Source organism: Oratosquilla oratoria, chromosome 42 (assembly GCF_046742065.1).
Source record: "Oratosquilla oratoria isolate Oo_2021 chromosome 42, ASM4674206v1, whole genome shotgun sequence".
In the NCBI taxonomy this organism is placed as follows: domain Eukaryota; kingdom Metazoa; phylum Arthropoda; class Malacostraca; order Stomatopoda; family Squillidae; genus Oratosquilla; species Oratosquilla oratoria.
This window is the reverse complement of record NC_134818.1, coordinates 36,851,651-36,874,019: the sequence shown is the minus strand read 5'-3', so window position 1 is coordinate 36,874,019 and position 22,369 is coordinate 36,851,651. Positions and strand designations below refer to the sequence as shown.

Here is a 22,369-nt window from a genome sequence, read left to right as displayed (position 1 = left end):
ATGGTTGTATATGGATGATGTTGTGACTGCATGAGGAGGAATGGGCGGGGGTGGGGGGTGGGGTAGTATGTGTGAGTAAATTTTGACGCAGCCCGAAGGGATTTCTCCCCGTCCTCTCCTTATATGCAAAGGGGGACGGAGAGGGGGGGTCGCCGATTAAATGAAGCGGCCTTGCTGTGGATGTGCTGCGTCTTGCGACACTGCTTCTGACCCAGGGCGGTGGGCAGGGTGCAGGGATGACCCGTCATCCAGGAGGTGCTCAGATGAGAGGAAGGGTGGGAGGGGTGTGGAGTGTATTTAGGGATGAAATGGGTGGGAGTGTTTTTATGCCTTTCCCTTTTTGGCTACCTCCCTTGGAAGGGGGAAAAAGCCTTGGTATATGTATGTATGTATGTAAAATATTCATAAGTGTAACAAAATATTTTCAACTTTGATTATATATTGAAGATCTCGTTTGATGTTTGGATGATCAAAGTGTTTCTCATGTAACATTGTTCATAATGCATACATATACCAAGGGCTTTTTTTCCCCCTTACAAGGGAAGTAGCCAAAATCAAAGGTATAAATCCACTCCCACCAATTTAATCCCCACATACTCCATTCACATTCACCACCCCTCCCTCCCTCCCTCTTTTCTTGGCTCTTCCTGTATGACGGGTCATCCCTGCATATTGCCCACTGCCCTGGGTCAGAAGCAATACAGCAAAACATAGTACATCCACAGCAAGGCCGCTTCATTTAATCAGTGACCCCCCCTCTCCATCCCCTCTTCCAGAAAAAGAGAAGACAGGAAGAAATCCCTTTGGGCTGCATCAAAATATCATTCACACATATTCCCTCACCATCCCTATCCCCTACCCACTCCTTTCCATGCACCACAGCATCATCCATACACAAACATTCTCCACTCACCCCTATCTTCTGTCTTCTCCCCTTCTTTCCCAATACCCCTTGTACCCCATCCATCCATCTCATCCTCAGTCATCACCTCATGTTCACTCCACCTCTTATCTTCCACACTTCTTTTACTAAACTTTCTTCACTCATTCTTTCCATGTGTTCTAACCATCCCAATACTCTCTCATCAACCCTGTCTCCCAACTCCCTTTCCACCCCTGCTCTTCTCCTCACCTCCTCATTTCTCACTCTATCCAGCCTAGTAACCCCTACCAAACTTCTCAGGCATTTAATTTCAAACACATTTAAACTCTTCCTCTCTTATATTCCATGTTTTTGCCGTATACAGTGCTGTCGGTACAATCACCCCTTCCTACAGTCTCCTCTTTGCATCCATTCCCAAATGTCTATTTCTCATTATACTTTTTAATCCTCAAAGGCAGTTACTTCTCTCAATCTACATTCTAACTCCACCCTACTCCTCCCTTTCCCACCACATTTGCTTCCAAGTATCTAAAGCAGCAAATTGGAAGTGAATATTAAGGGAGAGACCCTTAATATTCACTTCCAATTTGCTGCCATCCTCTCCCCTTGTGCATCTCATCACCTTTTACCCACATTTATCTTCAACTTACTTCTTTTGCACACCTTCCCAAACTCCATCACTAACCTCCTTAATCACTCCTCTGATCCCATTATAAGCACATTGTAGTCAGCAAACAACAACTGGCTTATCTCCCATTTTTTTCCATTTTTAAGAAAATGGAGAAAAGTGTGAGGTGAGCCAGCTGTTGTTTGCGGACGACACTGCACTTGTGGCAGGATCAGAGGAGGGATTGAGGAAGTTGGTGACAGAGTTTGGGAGAGTATGTGATAGAAGAAAGCTAAAGATAAATGTGGGTAAAAGTAAGGTGATGAGATGTACAAGGGGTGAAAGTGGCAGTAGACTGGAAGTGAGCATTAAGGGAGAGTGACTGGAAGTGGATAGTTTTAGATACTTGGGTGCAAATGTGGCAGGAAAAGGTGGAGGTAAAATGTAGATTGAGAGAAGCGAGTAAATGCCTACATAGGCGTCATGAGGAGCAAGTGGGTACGCGAGGATGCCGACGTAGGCGTCTTGATTATATTTATTGTAGTTGTACCTGTGTGACCCCCATACTCTGTAAACTGGCTTCATCATATTTTCTATGGTTATCAAAATTCACGGTTGAAAGAGAAAATGATTAATACAGCGGTGACTTTATTTTTTATAATGCGAGTATTATGACGCAACATCGCACGTCTGGCAGCTAATGCTGCCCGCGAGATTTTGGCTCGTATTGAAGGGGTTAAAGAGTGTAATGAGGAATAGATATTTTGGAATGGATGCTAAGAGGAGACTATATGAAGGAGTGATTGTGCCAACAACACTGTATGGGGCAGAAACATGGAACATAAGAGAGGAAGAGAGGAGTTTGAATGTGTTTGTGATGAGGTGTCTGAGAAGTATGATGGGGGTTACTAGGCTAGATAGAGTGAGAAATGAGGAGGTGAGGAGGAGAACAGGGGTGGAAAGGGAGTTGGGAGATAGGGTTGATGAAAGAGTATTAGGATGGTTTGGACACATCGAAAGAATGAGTGAAGAAAGACTAGTAAAAGAGGTATGGAAGGCAGATGTGGAGGGAGTGAACATGAGGGGACGTCCTAGGATGAAGTGGATGGATAGGGTGAAGGGGGCTTTGGGGAAGAGGGGAATGTCTGTTGAGGAAGGATGGGAGAGGACAGAAGACAGGGGTGAATGGAGAATGGTTGTATATGGATGATGTTGTGATGCATGAGGTGGAATGGGCGGGGATGGGGGGTGAGGTAGTATGTGTGAGCAAAATTTGACGCAGCCCGAAGGGATTTCTCCCCGTCTTCTCCTTTTATGCAATGGGGGGTCGCCGATTTAATGAAGCGGCCTTGCTGTGGATGTGCTGTGTCTTACGACACTGCTTCTGACCCAGGGCGGTGGACAGGATGCAGGGATGACCTGTCAGCCAGGAGGTGCTAAGATAAGAGGGAGGGTGGAGGGTTGTGGAGTGTATTCAGGGATGGAATGGGTGGGAATGATTTTATGCCTTTTCCTTTTTGGCTGCCTCCCTTGTAAGGGGGAAAAACCTTGGTACATGTATGTATGCTTTAAACATCTCCAATCCCCAACCTATTACCCTTGCATTTACCACTTGTACCACCTCATCCATGTATAAATTTAAGCAGCCATGAGAACATGACACTTCCCTGGCAAAGTCCCACCTTTACCTCAAACCACTCACTCTCTCCATGTATAATTCTAACACAGGCTCTACTACTCTCATAAAAACTCTGGGCGGCTGGATTGTTTATGAGTTGCTGTTATGTATATATACATATATATCTACGATCTAACTCTCCTAGTTCCTTTTTTACTCGTATTTAAAATCCTGCTTTGTATATTTATTCTTACTTACCTGAAGATGGTTGTATGATTCAACCGAAAGCTTGCAACTACACAACGAGGCTGCGTGGCAACAAAGGCCAAACATCCAGCTACAATGATCTGATGTCCAGCTACGTCCCACTGAAGCGAAGACCTCACCTCCGTTCAGTACCTGACGCACTACGACCTAACTCTCCTAGTTCTTTTTATTCATATTTAAACTCCTGCTTTGTATGTATGTATATATATATATATATATATATATATATATATATATATATATATATATATATATATATATATATATAATTTTTCTATCATTGTAGCAAAATGCAAGTACACGTGTGTGTGTGATTACCCATGGTCTTGGATCACATGTTGGACTCATGATTGACAGCTATTTCCCACCCAGAAGAAAGGGCAGAGCTCATATATGATGACTGATCTATGGGTAATGCTGCCACCTTACACGCGCACACACAACCCTGCCCACGAGAGTTGGAGTAACGACCCGCAGCGCAGCAGTACTAAAATTATTTCAGCCCTGAGCAGGATTCGAACCCAGATCACTATTGGCAGGCAGGAACTCTAACCACTGCGCCACGAATCGTGTTATGTGTATAAGCCTGTGTTTGTGGGTATGTTGTGTTTGTATACGCATGTGTGTTTTGTGTGTGTGCATTATTTACCCAGTTGTATTTCACGGGATGAGAGCTATGTTCGTAGTGACCCATTTTCATATCTCTCCACATCCAGTTTATTCTTAATGGTATGTACCACTACATCAAGACGTCTGGGCCCCCGGTATTTGCCAAATACCGCCTGAGAAACGCGCCGTCACCAAGAAAACCTTTCAAGAGATGGAGAGACTAGGCCTCTGCCAAAAGGCCTCCAGCCCTTGGTCCTCCCATCTCCACCTTGTCAAAAAGAACTATGGTTCCTGGCACCCCTGTGGATACTACTAGCAGCTGAACATGATGACGGAACCTGACCACTACCTACTCCCAAACATTGCCAATGTCACCACATACCTCAACGGCACCAAGATATTTTCGACACTGGACCTTCTGAAGGGCTACTGTACTACCAAGTTCCGGTTCATACAAATGACATCCCGAAGACCGCCATCACCACCCCTTTCGGAACGTACACCTTTATATACTCCTGCTTCGGCTTACGAAACTCAGGTGCAACCTTCCAGCGCCTAATAGATGGCATCCTCGGCGACCTCGACTTCTGCATCTGCTACGTTGACGATATTCTGATCTTCTCCAACTCGCCTGACCAGCAACTCCAACACCTGCGGACCATCCTCGAGCATCTCCAGGACAACGGTCTCGTTGTCCGCTTTGACAAATGCAGCTTCGGTGAAAAGTCTGTCCCATTTTTGTGACACCTCATCTCTCCTGATGGCGTTTGTCCCCTGCAGGATAAAGTCGCCGCAGTCGACAAATTTCCCAAACCTACTACCATCAAAGCCCTGCAGGAATTTATTGGGATGGTCAGCTTCTACCACCATTTCCTCCCAAACATCGCTCAAATGCGCCACCCACTCTATAATATCCTTCACAGAAAACCGAAGGAACCCCGCCATGGAAGCTGCCTTTGTCAACACCCCCCCCCCTAAAAAAAAAAAAAAAACTTGCCTGTGCCACCACCCTCTCCTTCTCTGCACCAGGTGCCCAGCTACAACTGTCAACAGACGCCAGCAATGTCGCCATAGAGGATGTGCTTAAACAATTCATCCATGGCATACCTACACCCCTCGGTTTCTTCAGCAGGAAACTCTCCAAGGCCGAGCTCAACTCGAGCATATAAATATGTAAGAAAAGTTGCACTCAACTTATCTCTCTCTTGATGGTGTAGTGGTCAAGTCACTACAAGCACTGGTCACGTGCTGGCCTTGGTTCGAGTCCTCAGGCATACCACATTTCAATTTCTGCATGTGCCTCCACGGTTCTTCCGATGTCGAGGGGCTTAGGATTGAAGTGCACTGTGGTTGATAAAAATTTATCTCTAGTCACTGGGATCCATTCAGTGTTATACATATATATATATAATATATTGGTTACATATGTTATGCAATAAATAATATATAAAGACTATCTTAAAAACTTGTATAAATAAAAACATTACTATTCCACATTAGAAATTAGACATTTATTTTACAATTAAAAACACATTTATAGCTAATCAAATTCAAAATATATTATTTTGATATATAAGGGATTAAAAAATCATCAATATGACAAGTTCCGTGAGTCAACTATAAAATGATCAGTTATGATCAAACTCTCCAATAATTGCCATGAAAAAATACTTAGATTCAAATTTTTATAAACCATGGGGAACATGCGTTTAATGTTGAATTTTATTCAATTCGGAAAAGTGAAAAATCGCAGAAAAGGCTCATTTGTTCCGAAGAATACAAACTCTTCGGTACTCCTTACAATAGGGATACTTTCGCGTAGCGCGAATATTTCTACTGCGAAATTAAAATCCTTACTCTGCGGGTCTGGGCAACGCTTATCCTCAGTACACTATAACCATTCTCTTCGCACACTATAACCATTCTCTTCGCACACTATAACCATTCTCTTCGCAGTAGTGACCGCGTTAACATCTCTCTACTATACATGTTTAGTTTTTATCGGTTTCCCCCTTAATGGGCCGATTCTCAGTCAAACTCCATTATTAGCGCGGCAGCGAACCGTTAATTACTCAACGGTTCTATGTTTACGTATGGGACGAAAATCAAGCAACCCGCTTCGATTGTCGCCAGCTCACTCCCAGGACGCTAAGGGAACGGTATTCCCTCCAGTTATAGTGCGGTGCTTGCCCTTGCGTATTCCACGTTTCCCAATCGGCCCAATTCCCGGCCTCTTGAGATTGTGACGACATTAGGGCACCCTGCTTCGGCCATCTCCAACCTTCCAACGGCTTCCTTTGTGTTTGAGCGTCCTGCATCGACGCCATCCCGCCGCCTGGGAGTACTTGAGCACACTCTTCCTATACCCGTTCCTCTCCTTAACCTCCACCGTGTATTCTACGCTTCTCTAAGTATGGAATCTGGTCATAGTGTTGTTCGCAATAGGATGTGTGCCTTCGCCCACGGCGACTTTCTCTGCCGGGCTGCTCTCCCGCCAGCACCCGTAGATCCACACATTTGGTGTATCCACTGTAGGAAGATGGAGTGTTCCCCTTCATCCCCATGTACTACGTGCGCTCATTGGGACGATAAGCAGTGGTCCGCGTATTTTCATGCTCACAAGAAAGTGCAGGCAAAGAACGAAGTACGCGCGCAGGGAAGATCCCTTCCCCGCTCACCCGAAACAAAGAGAAGGCATGCTGCGCTGGCGGAGGACAAGGGCGGTTCTCCCCCTCCTCCAAAACGTAGTAGACGGAAAGGTTGTACAATGGCTAACTCGAGTCAGTCTCAAGCCAAATTACCTCCTATTCCATCACCCAAGGCGGTTAGCTTCGACAAGCATGCGCCTCTGGCCCCCGCGAACTATCCCCCGAGTACGAGATTTTTCCCGGATGCGTCCGCAGGCGGCGCCCCCGCGACGCGGCCCGGCAGCTCACCCCCCCCCCCCCACGGACAAAGGACCCGATTTTGGAGCCGACGAGCGCTTCGGCCTCTCCTCCTCCTCCTCGGGAGTCCCGCAGTCCACCTTCCTCCCATCGTAAGACGAGCCAGGTCATCCACGGAACCCTTTCTATGCCCGGGGGGCAGGAGGCCCGAGGTGTACCCACGCGCGCGTTAGTCGCGGGTTACCCCTCCTCGTCCAGAGAAGGCAGTCTCCCCTTTGTGTCTCCCGGACCATCCGCCCCCCAGGCGGGACTCGCCAAACGGGCATTCCCCGGACCTCCTCCCCACTCTCTGTTCACTCTTCACTACGCTGAAGGAACAGATGGAGGAACAACGGGAATTTTTCCGCGCTTCTCAAGCGCGGTGCGTACACCGCTCGGAAGCTCGTCAGGAGTCACCGCCCCCCTCGACCATCTTCCACTTGATCAGAACCCCCCTGAACCCATCAGTGACGATGATGGAAGCGCGAGGTTCCTCTCTGACCGTGCAGACCCCTCCTACGACGACGACGATGTCCACAGCGCCGTAGGGGGGGGGGGCACGCTCCCTTTCCCCTCCCGTTTCCCAGTCGGAATCCCCGATGGTGGTCCAACCTTCCTTCTCGGACATCCTCGCGAGAGTTCGGAGGGCGAATCGACTGGGCCCCCCGAAAGAAGAGGAAGCCACATTCGAGTCTGAAATCTTTATGACGGCCAACTCTCAGAAAGCACAGCCTCCTCCACTCCACCTTCCATGGAGTACGCAGACAGCGAGAGCCATGGCCCAGGCCTCCGACGCTCTCGCAAAAAGGACAACCGAGAAGGCGCGCTGGCTTTCGGCTCCAGTGGAACACCAGAAGCGCTTCTACACCCCATCGGGGTCAACCCTCAAAGAAGCCTCGATCCCGGCGAGGTTACCAGAGCTGGTTAAAGCGGACGTGGAATCGCTGCGCAGAAGAAGCGTCCTCCTCTCCGGCAAGGAAGTCAGCGACCACATTCAATCACTGGCGCTGTCCCTGGCGGTGAACTCCTGGCTAGAACGCTTCCTTGCCTTGGCAAGGGAGTTCTTACCCGAACTCCAACCCCAGGAAGAATGCGACCTCCAGGCTCTATTGGCAAGCGCGAGCAGAGCCTTGAAGCATCAGGCCTCCTGCATCCAACCTTCGGATGACTTTGATCGCTCCCTGGTGGCCGGAAGCCCCATGGTTTCCAGACGCCCTCGAGCTAGCGGTGGAGGAGCCCCTGGCCCTTCAGGGAAGATCCGACCTTCTACATCAACCAGTCAACGGGGCCTGGCACAAGAACCCGTCAGCTCTGGCGCTTCACGTGTTCAGACTATGGTCCGGATCCTCCTAGAGAAGGGTTTCCCCAAAGAAGTGGCGGAAGACATGTCCTCCCCTATTCGCTCTTCCTCAGCTACCCTTTATCAAGGGAAATGGAATGCCTTTGCAGAATGGTGCCACTCCCGGGCAATAATCCCAGATCAAGCCACCATTCCTAAGATTGCCTCCTTCTTCCACTTCCTCCGGAAGTCCAAGAAGATCTCCCTCTCGGCAGTGCAGGGCTATAGGGCAGCTCTTAATCAGGTGTTTTCTCTGAAGGACATGGATCTGGCCCTGTCCCCAGAGATTTCCATGCTCTTCAGACATTTCAGAAAATCATGCCCCCCCAGGGAGATCACTTCTCCTCCGTGGGATGTGGCATTAGTCCTGAACTCTCTGCGGGGTCCCCCTTACGAGCCCCTCCGAGATGCTCATTTGAAGGACCTCACCTTGAAGACAGTTTTTCTCTTGGCCCTTGCGTCTTCCAAGAGGGTCGGGGAGTTACATGCCATCTCTTATCGAGTCGCCCACTCGAAAGGATGGCAAGAGGTCTCCTTCACTTTTCTGCCCCAATTCATTGCCAAAAACCAGGATCCGGCCAAAGCCGACCCCAGATTCTGGTCCTTTAATATCCCTTCCTTATACGACTTTGTAGGGGGTGAACATGCAGAAATGGTACTATGCCCGGTACGTGCCATCCGTACCTACCTCAGGAGGACTAAGCATCTTAGACCAGACTTGCCAAGATTGTTTGTCTCTTCCAGGGGTAAGCCCAAGCCCGTCACTAAGACTTCCATTTCTTACTGGATCCTGTTCTCCGATGCCTCCAAGGAGGGCTGGGGAGCCCACCTCAACGACGATCACATCAGCGGTTCCTGGTCCACAGTCGAGCGGACAGCCCATAACAATTGGCTTGAGTTGAAAGCAGTACTCCTGGCTCTCCGTCACTTCAAGGATCAAGTCTCAGGAAAAGTAGTGGGCACAATGTCGGACAATTCCTCGGTAGTACCCTACCTGAACGAGCAAGGGGGGCACAGTCTCCCAGGAACTATGCCTTCTGATGATGGACATCCTCAACCTAGCCAAGAATCTCCAGGTGTCACTCAAAGCCCGCTACATCCCGGGGAAGAGGAATGTCTGGGCGGACCACCTCGGCAGGAAGAATCAGATAATCAACACAGAATGGTCCCTCTATCGAGAGGTAGCGAACTTCATCCTCAGCAAATGGGGCTCCCCTCTAGTGGACCTTTTTGCAATGAGATGGAATCACCAACTCCCAATATATTTCAGCCCTTTCCCGGATCCTCTAGCAGCAGGAGAAGACGCTCTTCTGCAAAGTTGGGACAACCTGGACTCCTACACTTTCCCACCATTTCCCTTGCTCCAGAAGGTACTCCTGAGAGCAAGACACGCATCCTACCTTCGGATGTCTTTGATCGCTCCTTGGTGGCCCGAAGCCCCATGGTTTCCAGACGCCCTCGAGCTAGCAGTAGAAGAGCCTCTGGCCCTTCAGGGAAGACCAGATCTTCTGTATCCACCCATCAACGGGCCTTGGCACAAGAACCCTTCAGCACTCAATCTTCACGCGTTCAGACTATGGTCCGGATCCTCCTAAAGAAGGGTTTTCCCAGAGAAGTGGCAGAGGACATGTCCGCTCCTATTCGCTCTTCCTCAGCTAACCTTTATCAAGGGAAATGCAATGCCTTTGCAAAATGGTGCCACTCCAGGAAGTTAGTCCCAGATCGAGCCACCATTCCTGAGATCGCCTCCTTCCACTTCCTCAGGAAGTCCAAGAAGATCTCCCTCTCGGCAGTACAAGGCTATAGGGCAGCTCTAAATCAGGTGTTTTCTCTGAAGGGCATGGTCCTAGCCCTTTCACCGGAAATTTCCATGCTCTTCAGGAACTTCAAAGATCGTGCCCCCCCCCCCCCCAGGGAAATCAGTTCTCCTCCGCGGGATGTGGCATTAGTCCTGAACTCTGAGGGGTCCCCCTTACGAACCTCTCCGAGAGGCACATCTGAAGGACCTCACCTAGAGGACAGTTTTTTCTGCTAGCCCTGGCATCTTCCAAGAGAGTAGGGGAGTTACATGCCATCTCTTATAGAGTCGCCCATTCCAAAGGATGGAAAGAGGTCTCCTTCACTTTCATGCCTCAATTCATTGCCAAAAACCAGGATCCTGCCAAATCCGACCCTAGATTCTGGTCCTTTAGTGTTCTGTCCTTAGACGAATTTGCAGGGGGAGAATAGACTGAAACAGTTCTATGCCCGGTACGAGCCATCCGGACCTACCTCAAGAGAACCAAACATCTTCGACCAGAATTAAAGAGGTTGTTCATCTCTACTAAAGGTAGCCCATCACTAAGAATTCCATTTCTTACTGGACAATGGAAGTCATCTGCAGAGCCTGCGACATGAACCACACAGATTGCCCATGACCTGAGGGCAGTAGGGACATTCCCTAGTCATCAGAAAGAATCTGTCAGTCAACCAGGTTCTTCAAGCAGGTATATGGAAGAGCCAGAATACGTTCACTTCCTTTTACCTCAAAGAAGTTATGCGGGAATCTTTAGGGAACTTATCTTTGGGCCCCATAGTGGCCGCCCAAGAAGTCCTGAAAATGATATACCCCTCCTCAAGAGCACACAGCCGACCCTGACAACTCATCCAGGTTCTGGCTCGGCAACTGCAGGGATAACTTTCCAAAGTCCTTCTCATACTCTTACATTCCCTTACCTCACCCGCGGGCTCTCAAGCATTCCAAGGGAATCAATTCAAGCCCTTCAGTGGTACAAAAGTGATTATAACCTGTCTGTCTCCACTCCAGGGAACAGAAAGGGGTGCACTTCAAAGTGAGGGGAATGTATAGGGGTCTGGTCAACATAGTCTTAGCACACTAGATTTTCCTTACAGCGGTTTCCCAGGCTAGATAACAACTTCCTTCCCTCCTAAGTCCGAGTCTCCTATTGTAAGGAGTACCGAAGAGTTTGTATTCTTCGGAACAAATGTAATTTTCGCAGGAAAATTAATTTTTCCCTGATACAAACCTGACATCTCGTCCAATGACTTTTTTTTTTTAAGAATAATAAACATAATTTGCAGAACAATTAAACTTTATTTACATATTTATATATACAGAATACAGGTGTGATTATTTCTTTTTTATCATAGTTGGAGCTATTCTAGGGTGTTAAAATAAGCATGTCCATAACATTTATAAACACATCTATTACTTACCAGAATGTATCATCTAAAGCAAATTTTAATGAAATAACATGAAATATCATTAAAAAAAAGGTAATAAAATAATTGTCTAAAAGTTTTTTGAAATCTTGTCCGTGGACGAGTTGACCACCCATGGTGGTGTCTGTGGACGGGTTGTCCGTGGGCGGGGTGTCCGTGGACGAGTTGTCCTACAATCGTGTATATATGTGTGTAGATGTGTATGTACCATACTACCATGTAACAAAAATAAATAAATGAAAATCATTTTTTCCTTAAGGGAGAGCAACTCCCCATAAGCTTTGCTTCTCGCTCTCCCTTTTCAACTACCAATTTTGTAAAAAAAAATGTATATATGTATGTCTAATTGTATTTAATATTGTTGAATAAACCTATAATAAAAAATAATAAGGTACTCCTTACCTTTAATGGCCCTCCTCAACCACCCCTCTAAACAGTTCCTTCTCCTTGCCTGACAAACCTTGTGCTTAATTCATACCTGGCTCAGAGAATGGTTATAGTGTGCGAGACTTGTGGTGGAGGGCAAGGGCCCCCCCCCCCTTGCCCCAATGGGGCCCCTTACTGAGGATAAGCGTTGCCCAGACCCGCAGAGTGAGGATTTTAATTTCGCAGTAGAAATATTCGCGCTATGCGAAAGTATCCCTATTGTAAGGAGTACCTCAGGTTTGTATCAGGGAAAAATTAATTTTCCTGCGAAAATTACATTTTTGGCTGGTTTCCAATGCCATGCCCTAGGGTCCAGGTTGCCCACACCTCCCTTGCAGTGCACTGTGCCTGACACTCTCCCTGTGGAGCAAGTTTAGGGCAAATTGGTGACCTGACAGTTTTTTGGCAAAATCAGTGGTTCTCTTTGCATTTTTTGCGGGGGGGATAATTTTGGTCACTAACTCAGAATAACCCACCGTCACACAGGTTGAGGACCACTAGGCCTCATATGGATTCCACTCAGGCCAAAGGTAAATGAAGTGTGAAAGGCAAAGGTGGAGTGACCAGGAGGGGGCAACTGAGGATGACATGGACAGATGGGGAAAAAGGGGTGTCGAGAAAGAGGGGGATGTTTGTTGAGGAAGGAAGAAGAAAGAAGATTGGAGTAAGTGGAAAATGGATGTGCTTGGATGATGCTGTGATGCATAGGCGTGGTTATGAATTATATTTTGACACAGTCCAAAGGGATTTCTCCCTGTCTTCTCTTTTTCTGCACGAGAGGATGGAGTGTGGGTGTCACTGATTAAATGAAGTGGCCTTGTTGTGGATGTGCTGTGTCTTGCTGCATTGCTTCTGACACAGGGCAATGGGCAAGATGCAGAGATGACCCATCATCCAGGAGCCAAGAGGGAGGGGTGGTGAATGGGAGTGGAGTGGGTGAGAGTAAAATATGCCTTTTGATTTTGGCTACCTCCCTTGTAAGGGTGAAAAAATTCTTAGTATATGTATATATTTATATATGTAAATATCTATATATATATTTATATATACTTATATATATATTCATGTATACTTGACCCTCCATTTAAAAGACCCTGCTGCAAGGGATCCTTGATTTAACAGACAAAAAAACATACATATAACAAGGTTTTTTCCCCCTTACAAGGGAGGTAGCCAAAAAGAAAAAGGCATAGAAACCATTCCATCACTAAATACACTCCACTCCACTCCCCTCCACCCTCCCTCTTATCTTGGCACCTCCTGGATGACGGGTCATCCTTGCACCTTGTCCACTGCCCTGGGTCAGAGGCAGTGTCACAAGACACAGCACATCCACAGCAAGGCCGCTTCATTAAGTTGGTGACCCCCCTCTCCGTCCCCCCATGCAGAAAAGGAGAAGACGGGGAGAAATCCCTTCGGACTGTGTCAAATTTTCCTCATACTACCTCACCCCCTATCCCCCCACCCATTCCACCTCATGCATCACATCATCATCTATATACAACCATTCTCCATTCACCCCTGTCTTCTGTCCTCTCCCATCCTTCCTCAACAGACATTCCCCTCTTCCCCAAAGCCCCTTTCACCTCATCCATCCATCTCATCCTATGGCGGCCCCTCATGTTCACTCCCTCCACATCTGCCTTCCATACCTCTTTTACTTGTCTTTCTTCACTCATTCTTTCCATGTGTCCAAACCATCCTAATACTCTTTCATCAACCCTATCTCCCAACTCCCTTACCACCGCTGTTCTCCTCCTCACCTCCTCATTTCTCACTCTATCCAGCCTAGTAACCCCCATCATACTTCTCATACACCTCATCACAAACACATTCAAAATCCTTCTCTCTTCCTCCCTTATGTTCCATGTTTCTGCCCCATACAGTACTGTTGGCACAATCACTCCTTCATACAGTCTCCTCTTAGCCTCCGTTCCCAAATGTCTATTCCTCATTACACTTTTTAATCCCAAAAGGCATTTACTCGCTTCTCTCAATCTACATTCTACCTCCATTCCACCTTTTCCTGCCACATTTGCACCCAAGTATCTAAAACTATCCACTTCCTCCAGTCGCTCTCCCTTAATGCTCACTTCCAGTTTGCTGCCACTTTCACCCCTTGTACGTCTCATCACCTTACTTTTACATACATATACCAAAGGCTTTTTCCCCCTACACGGGGGGTAGCCAAAAAGAAAAAGGCATAGGAACCACTCCCACCCATTTCATTTCCTATATATTCCACTCCCCTCCACCCTCCCTCTTATCTTGGCACCTTCTGGATGACGGGTCATCCCTGCATCCTGTCCACTGCCTTGGGTCAGAAGCAGTGTCGCAAGACACAGCACATCCACAGCAAGGCCGCTTCATAAATTTTGTGACCCCCCCTCTCCATCCTCCCATGCTCCTCTGATCCTGCTACAAGTGCAGTATCATCTGCAAACAACAGCTGGCTCACCTCCCACTTTTCTCCATTCTCAAAAAAAAAAAAAAAAAAAAAAAAAAAAAAAAAAAAAAAAAAAAAAAAATTATAAACCCGGACAATGGCCCAATCGTCCGTTGCTGCAAACAGTTGTCCAATCCAAGTCATTCATCTGTTGTTGCACAATTCTTTAGGGACACATCAACCCATACCTGCACCATGCTGCCCAGGAAAGACCTTTTTTTTCTTTTCATTAATTTCATATTTATCTGTTGTATGTTAAAACTAATAAATAAAACAATATCATGATACTATTATCAGGCACATTAAAAGAAACCAATAAATGTATTCCTTACCAAAAAGTTGTTTGTCTATTACCAATCTTGTCTATTCTGTTTCCATTTGGCAGGAATGTCCTAGTCCTTGCAAACATTTGTCCATGAAATGGAGGGTTGAGTGTATACGTATACATACACATACCAAAGGCTTTTTCCCCTTACAAGGGAGGTAGCCAGAAAAACAAAGGCATAAAAATCATTCCCCCCGTTCTATCCTCAACATACTCTACTGCTATCCGCCCCCTTCCCTCCTTATTTTGGCACCACCTAGATGACAGGTCATCCCTACATCTCACCCACTTCCCTGGGTCAGAAGCAGTGTTGCAAGACACAGCACATCCACAGCAAGGCTGCTTCATTAAAGCAGCAATTCCCCCTCTCATGCAGAAAAGGAGACCACGGGGAGAAAGCCCTTCGGGCTGGGTCAATTTATTTTTCACACATACTCCCTCATCCCCTAGTCACAGCATCATCCATACATCATTTTCTATTCACCCCTATCTAATGTCCTCTCCCACCCTTCCTTTTTCCCAATGCCCCTTTCACCCCATCCATCCATCTCATCCTAGGTTGCCCCATCATGTTAACTCCTTCCACCTCTGCCTTTCACACCTCTTAAATCTTTCATCACTCATTCTTTCCATGTCTCCAAACCATCCAAATATTCTCATCAACCCCATCTCCCAACTCCCTTTCCAGGTCCTGGAGCTGCAGCGTCTACGTCGTGGGACCACCCCCCAACCCCAAGAGTTGGGGGCCAAACGGCAGCAACTACCCCTGCCCACCGGCTCTACGCAGGTGGCACCGATCCCCAAGAGGAGCTACGCCTACCTTGGGGAGTACCACAATCCTTTTTCCCAACATGCAATATTACGTTTTTTCTGCACTGAGGGGTGATTTCCCGGCGATCACCCCTCTTCTTCTACTTTTAGCTGGAGATGTAGAGAGCAATCCTGGGCCCACCACAAAATACACATGCCCAACATGCTCTAAACCCATTACTTCGAGCAGACAGACAAAGGGCTCAGTTCAGTGCAATATGTGCAAAAACTGGGCCCACCTCACTTGTACAACACTTGCTGACACAAACCAATACACAAACACTTGGACATGTTCTACCTGCCCTCCAGTAACCCCACTACCACCTCCCCAACCACAACCAGCACCCTCACCCACTCCCAATTTCCCTCTGCCCTTACCCCAGATTAGTACTCCCCTTCCTTTGTCCCCGATCTCTCCTTTCCCCCCCTCTGACCCAGATTCTACACCTTCCCCACTACCACCCCAACCTCAACCCCAAACGGCAACATACAACATATACAAGACACACAACATCAACATATTACAACACAACATTGACGGTATTAACACGAAAAAACATAAACTTGAACACTTTCTTAAACAACACAACATACACATTGCGATTTTCCAAGAAACAAAACTAAGACACTCGCACAAAACACCATCATTTCATAATTACACCACCATCAGACAAGACCGGACTGACGGCTATGGCGGTGGACTCATCACCCTGATCCACCACTCCATCTGTTTTGTGGACACAAGTGCCACAACCAAAATTCTCCTCCCTACCACAGATAACACAACAGAAATCCAATCCATTCGAATCCGCACAGGCAACAAATCAACACTGACAATAGTTAACATGTACATTCCCCCCCCAATCATCCCCCACAGTTCCAGACACCTTCAGGCCTCATTTTAGCCAACTAGCCTCAATCCCCAACCTAATCATGGGTGGAGACTTCAACGCCAAGTCGTCTGCCTGGTACGTCGACAACCCTGACACAGACAGAGGGCTTGATATACAGACTCAGTTTGACTCATTGACTATCATGAACAACACACATAATCATACACATATCCCACACCAAGCCCTCTACACTCCCTCCTCTCCTGATATCACCTTTTGCTCCCCCTGCCTAACCCCAACAACATCATGGAGAGTGGTCGGAACCCTTGGCTCTGACCACCTTCCAATCATCATCACCACCAAAACAAGATGCACCCCAGTTGGCCACAGACACACTTACACCAATTACAAGAGAGCTAACTGGGAAGCTTTTAATGAAGAGACAGAACAACATTTTGAAACACTCAACAGTACACCAATCACAAACATAAACAATGCTGTGCACACTTTTAATACAATCATACAAAATGCAGACAAGAGATACATCCCTAGAGGCAACAGAAAATCACACAACCCCAACTTCACACCAGAAATCCAAAGCCTCATCAGACAACGTGACACACTTAAACACGGTACCCCCACACCTATCCCTCAAAACATAGACCAAATACAAACACTAAACACTGTGATTGCCAATAAAATACATGAACAAAAAACACAAAATTGGCAAAACTTTATCAATACACTTGATCACAAAACAAACCCCAGCAAATTGTACAAAACACTCAACAGCATTACACTATCCAACGGTAACACTACACGCTCTCACGCAGCAATAATCACAACAACAGATAATCTACCCTCAAACAGACAACAGGCAAACGCACTCATACGTCATTTTGCACAGACAAGCCATCTCACTTCTCACCCTGACGACCGACGCACCATTCGACGTAAGAAAGACTTTCCCACAGACTCAGACTATATACCCTTCATAGACAGTCAGACAAAACTCATAATACATAGTCTCAAGCACTCATCTGCCTGTGACCCTGATAACATAAGCAACATCCACCTAAAACACATTGGACCACAAGGTATACATGCACTCACAAACATTGCAAACTACAGCTATTCACACAACACTATACCCGACATCTGGAAGCATGGTAAAATAATCACCATTCCAAAACCGAACAAAGACCCAACAATCCCAACATCGCACCGCCCAATCACACTTCTCTGCACCCCCTCTAAAGTCATTGAACGCCTAATACTTCAACTTGTCACACCACATATTCCCCTTGCTGACTCACAACACGGTTTTAGGCCACTACACTCCACAAACACTCTTCTGACAAACCTCACACAAAGAATTTTAGATGGCATAAATTCAGATAGGCCCCACCAAAGAACACTTCTTATAACATTAGACATTAGTAAAGCTTTTGATGCTATCCCCCGCCACAACCTAACAAATAAAATATATAACACAGACATGCACAATAACACCAAAAGATGGCTGGCCAATTATCTGGCAGGTAGGAATGCTTACGTGTCATATAATGGCCAATCATCGCACATCAGAAACATTAAGAACGGAGTACCACAGGGCTCAGTTCTATCCCCCACACTATTTAATCTATACATGCATGACTTACCCACGCCAGACACCTCAGAAATACAAATCTCTTCCTACGCAGACGACATAACAATCACATGCACACATCGTAACACAGACAAAGCTGCAGAAATAATCCAGCCATACCTTGACACACTCAACACATGGTTCATCACAAACAGACTCAAAATAGCTCCAACCAAATCTACAGCAACACTTCTCACCAACTGGACAAAAGAACACAAATACATACCTCATCTCTACATCAACAACACTCTAATACCACACACAAACACACCGAAAATTCTTGGTGTAACATATGATACATCCATGTCTTTCAAACAACACATCACAAACATAAAAAACAAATGCACACCCAGACTTAACGCACTTAAGTCAATCACTGGAACAACATTTGGACAAAACAAAGAAACTAATATAACAATATACAAACATTGCATACGCTCAGTGTTGAATTATGCGAGTCCTGCATGGGCTCCTAATCTCAGTGAGACACACCACAACACCCTTCAAATCATACAAAACAAAGCCCTAAAAACAATTACAGGCTGCACAAATACAACACCTACAGACCATTTACACCATGAAACAAAAGTCCTCAAAGTCAAGGACCACCTCGACATGAGAGGCACACAAACACTTGCCGCAGCCACCACATACACATTACACCCGCTACACTACATAGCAGAACACCCACACACACCAAGAAACATTAAAACAACACCCAAAGACCTTTATCACGCACAGATACTCTCTTCTCTTCCTCCACAACCACCAAATACCAGCCTCCGGAAACATATTCATAATCATATCACTCACCGCTCCATTAACACACTGAAAGACAACACACTGCTGCATGCCAGACCCCCTGATACCCACCCTTCTGAATCCTCTCTCCCACGAAAGGACAGAGTCCACTTGGCCAGACTGCGGTGCGGTCACCACCCAGCACTTCTAAGCTACCAGAAGAGGCTGGATGACCACGTTGTGAACAGCTGCCCAGGATGTAACACTTCACCCCATACCATACAACACATAATGGAAGACTGCATTATACACAATCATGCACGCAAACAACACAACATACGCTCTATAAAGGATTTGTGGGAAAACCCAGTTTCGGCTATGCCATTCCTTGGGGAGACGGGACTGCTCGGACAGACAGTCTAGGGAACGACAACAACAACAACTCCCTTTCCACCCCCATTCTCCTCCTAACCTTGTTTCTCATTCCACCCAGCCTCACAATCCCTCTCATATTTCTCAGGTGCCTCATCTCAAAATCCTCTCTTATGTTCATTGTTTCTGCCCCATACAGTGCTTTTGGTAGAATCACTCCTTCGTACAATCTCCTCTTTGCATCCATTCCCAAATGTCTATTTCTCATTACACTTTAATCCCCCAAGGCATTTACTCACTTCTCTCAATCTACATATATAACTTGTATATAGTATATTCATATATATATTTTTATGTCTGGTGTGTGCAACATCACTTGATTTCTGGGGTGCAGCTTTCATTCTGTTATTTTCAAGTCATTGTGTAGTTTATTACAGTAGGCTTCTGTGTTCTTTGCTGCTATTTTGTATTTACTTTGCTGAGTTATTATTGGCTTTACACTATTACATGGTAATAAAACAAAGTACACTTTACTAATAACACCTTTATTTTTATACCAATTTTTCATGACAATGAAGACAATGCATATTTGCATAAAATATTTACAATAAATTTTCTACTAGAAATATACCTCAAACTTTGTGACTTTGATATTGACAAGGTAAACTTAATAACAGCTTTATGTACAAATTTACAGAAAATCTTTCCAACCCTGCCGATCCTAAGTAAGTAATGTTGACCTCCAGCACTCATCCAAGTGCACAGGAGGAACATATCGATGACAAAACACAAAACATTGATACTTTGGAGCACTGCCCATCCTTAATGTGAACACTTGAGCTCTCCTCCTCCCAGTGGCCACACTCCCAAGTTCACCAATTTCCTCAAGGGAGACCGTGGCGAGTATCCTCTAGAAAGTCTCTCACCAGGAATGTTACCTGGAGGTCCTCCAAATGCATCCATAAACTTCCTTTTGAGAGAATCTTTCCAAGAGCTGGCCCCTTTGACTGGTGGCTTGCAAGGAGCCAAAGCGAGGTGGAAAGGTCTTGGGCGCCTGTCTGGGTAATAAGACGTTATTGTGTGACTAGGTGCGACTATCAGTACAGTTGCCAGACTTGCTAGAGAAGGGAAGGCAGATTTGGAGTCCCTGTTCCAGGAGCAACAGGATAAACTATCAACCGAGACAATAATTACCGAGCCTAAACTATGGTTCCACATAGCGGTACTTTTATTTACGTCAACATTGGGTGGATCTCAAGTCAACACAGATGAGTGATTGCATTTACTAGACGCTATTCTAGAGTACTGCATCTTCCACTACCCAGCTGGCAAACTGATGTTAAGTCTTTATATGGAGTAAGTATACGGCTTCAGAACCACCGACAACCACTGGTAGGTGCAAGCCTCGAGGGAGACTTAACACATTACTGCCAGCCCTGATAAAAACATATTGGCGGATATACAACTTTGGATTAGACGACACACACACACCTGACACACATCGTAAGGTTGTGGGTCTTGTACTGTACGCACGGATTCTGGGTAAAAGAGCACTTGGCACATGTGACTCCGCTCAATTTTGTATCAAAACAAGTCCGTACAGAACCTAGGCTTTGCCCCCGGTTTCGGTCGTATTGTCCAATGCCAAAAAGCTGCAGAACGTGGAAAAAACTAAAGTTGCTCGAAACAAAGATGGTGGATCTGGATCCATTTGGATACGTAATTCTAATGAGCATTACAATCTCTTTATCAACACTTCTCATTATCCACAACTGATAATGGATATTTATCTCTCCACAGTTTGGGAATAAATCTTTCACATCACAATCATCGCTATGAAACGAACGTTTGCTCTTATGCCACAAAAATAACTGCACGTTACGTGCCTGATGAGAGCAATCAATAAACTTTCAATATATTACTTGATTAATGGAATGGTGTGGGAAATTACCCAAATCCCTCGTAGATATGTGGAACAAATATATAGAATGAAAGTATGGATTTACAGATGCACACTACATAATAGTATTTTTAAAATATCTCAAGCAAACATGGAATTTCTTACCATGAATGATAATAATTAGAACAATAATAATAATAATAATAATAAAAAAAGTATATATATTGAAATAAGAAACTTGGTAACATCTCATTCAACGGGCCACTTTTCAGCCCTGTGCACTTCTATTTCATATTGCAGGGGCACCTTGCAACAACACCATTGGGGAGCCTTTCCAAAAAAATATATATATTGCATAGGCACCTTGCAACACCCTTTATATCCTACCATCATCTATTCTTGCTGCATTGATGTTGCAATGGCATCTCACAACCATTTCACCATGTATTTTTACTTGTCACATTGCAAAGGCCTCTCACTTCGTGTTTTGTTCATCGTAATTTTTCTCTTTTGGTCACCGGTACCTTCTAATTCTTTCGTGCTCTGACACCTTTTGCTGTTGCAGAAGTGCCTCGCAACAAAACCTAATAATGGCCTACTCTATAACGGCCAAATTATTTCATGACTAAATTCACTAAAGTGTCTGGACTGCCAGCTTGGACAACAATGAACCAACAGAAGCAAAATGACATTCCTTTCACACAAGCATTAGAAAGCTGCAGCAAATGTATATCAACTAAAACAAAGAAGTCATAAGAATAACCATAAGCATGATAGAAAATACAAAATGTGAATATAGAAAAAAGAAAGAGGGAAAAAAATAATATATATATATATATGTATATTCTCCTGGCCATCTGTCTCCTTATTTGCATAAGCAGGCAGTGCAGATAGGCCAGCAGGCAGTTCACTGACTTTGGTAGCTGCATTGAAAAAAAGAGATCACGTTCATTATGTCAATTGGTACTGCCTGCGGAAACTCTACAATACCAGTGACTTGCTTTACCTTTGGCTGTGGTGCATTCAGCACTCTACGTGGCACCACATGTGTCTTTTCCTTCATCTCCGCCCATGCCAGCACCAGCTCCTGGCTACCAATATGGCACGTAACTATCTGCTACAACAAACATAGGAACAAAATAGGGTACTTTTTCTCTCTCTCCTCAGACATATATATATGTTCATATATATGCTTATATATCTTCATATATATATGTATATATTTAGATATATCTATTTACAAATTATTGGCTATTAATAGGAAAAACCGTATCCATGATGATGATGATGAAGATGATGATGATGATGATCTCAGATCTTCTATGTTTGCCATTTTTCACTTTACGAGCTGCACATCAACACTGTAATTTAATCTATACTGCTGGAACATTTTTTTTCC

At 45.5% G+C, this 22,369-nt stretch overlaps 1 protein-coding gene across 1 annotated transcript in view; it reads left to right on the top strand.

Annotated features, from left to right (window-relative positions):
* The window catches only part of LOC143021761 (uncharacterized), a 184,667-nt gene that overhangs the window by 83,959 nt on the left and 78,339 nt on the right, over positions 1–22,369 (top strand). The gene's annotated exons all lie outside the window — the stretch shown is intronic.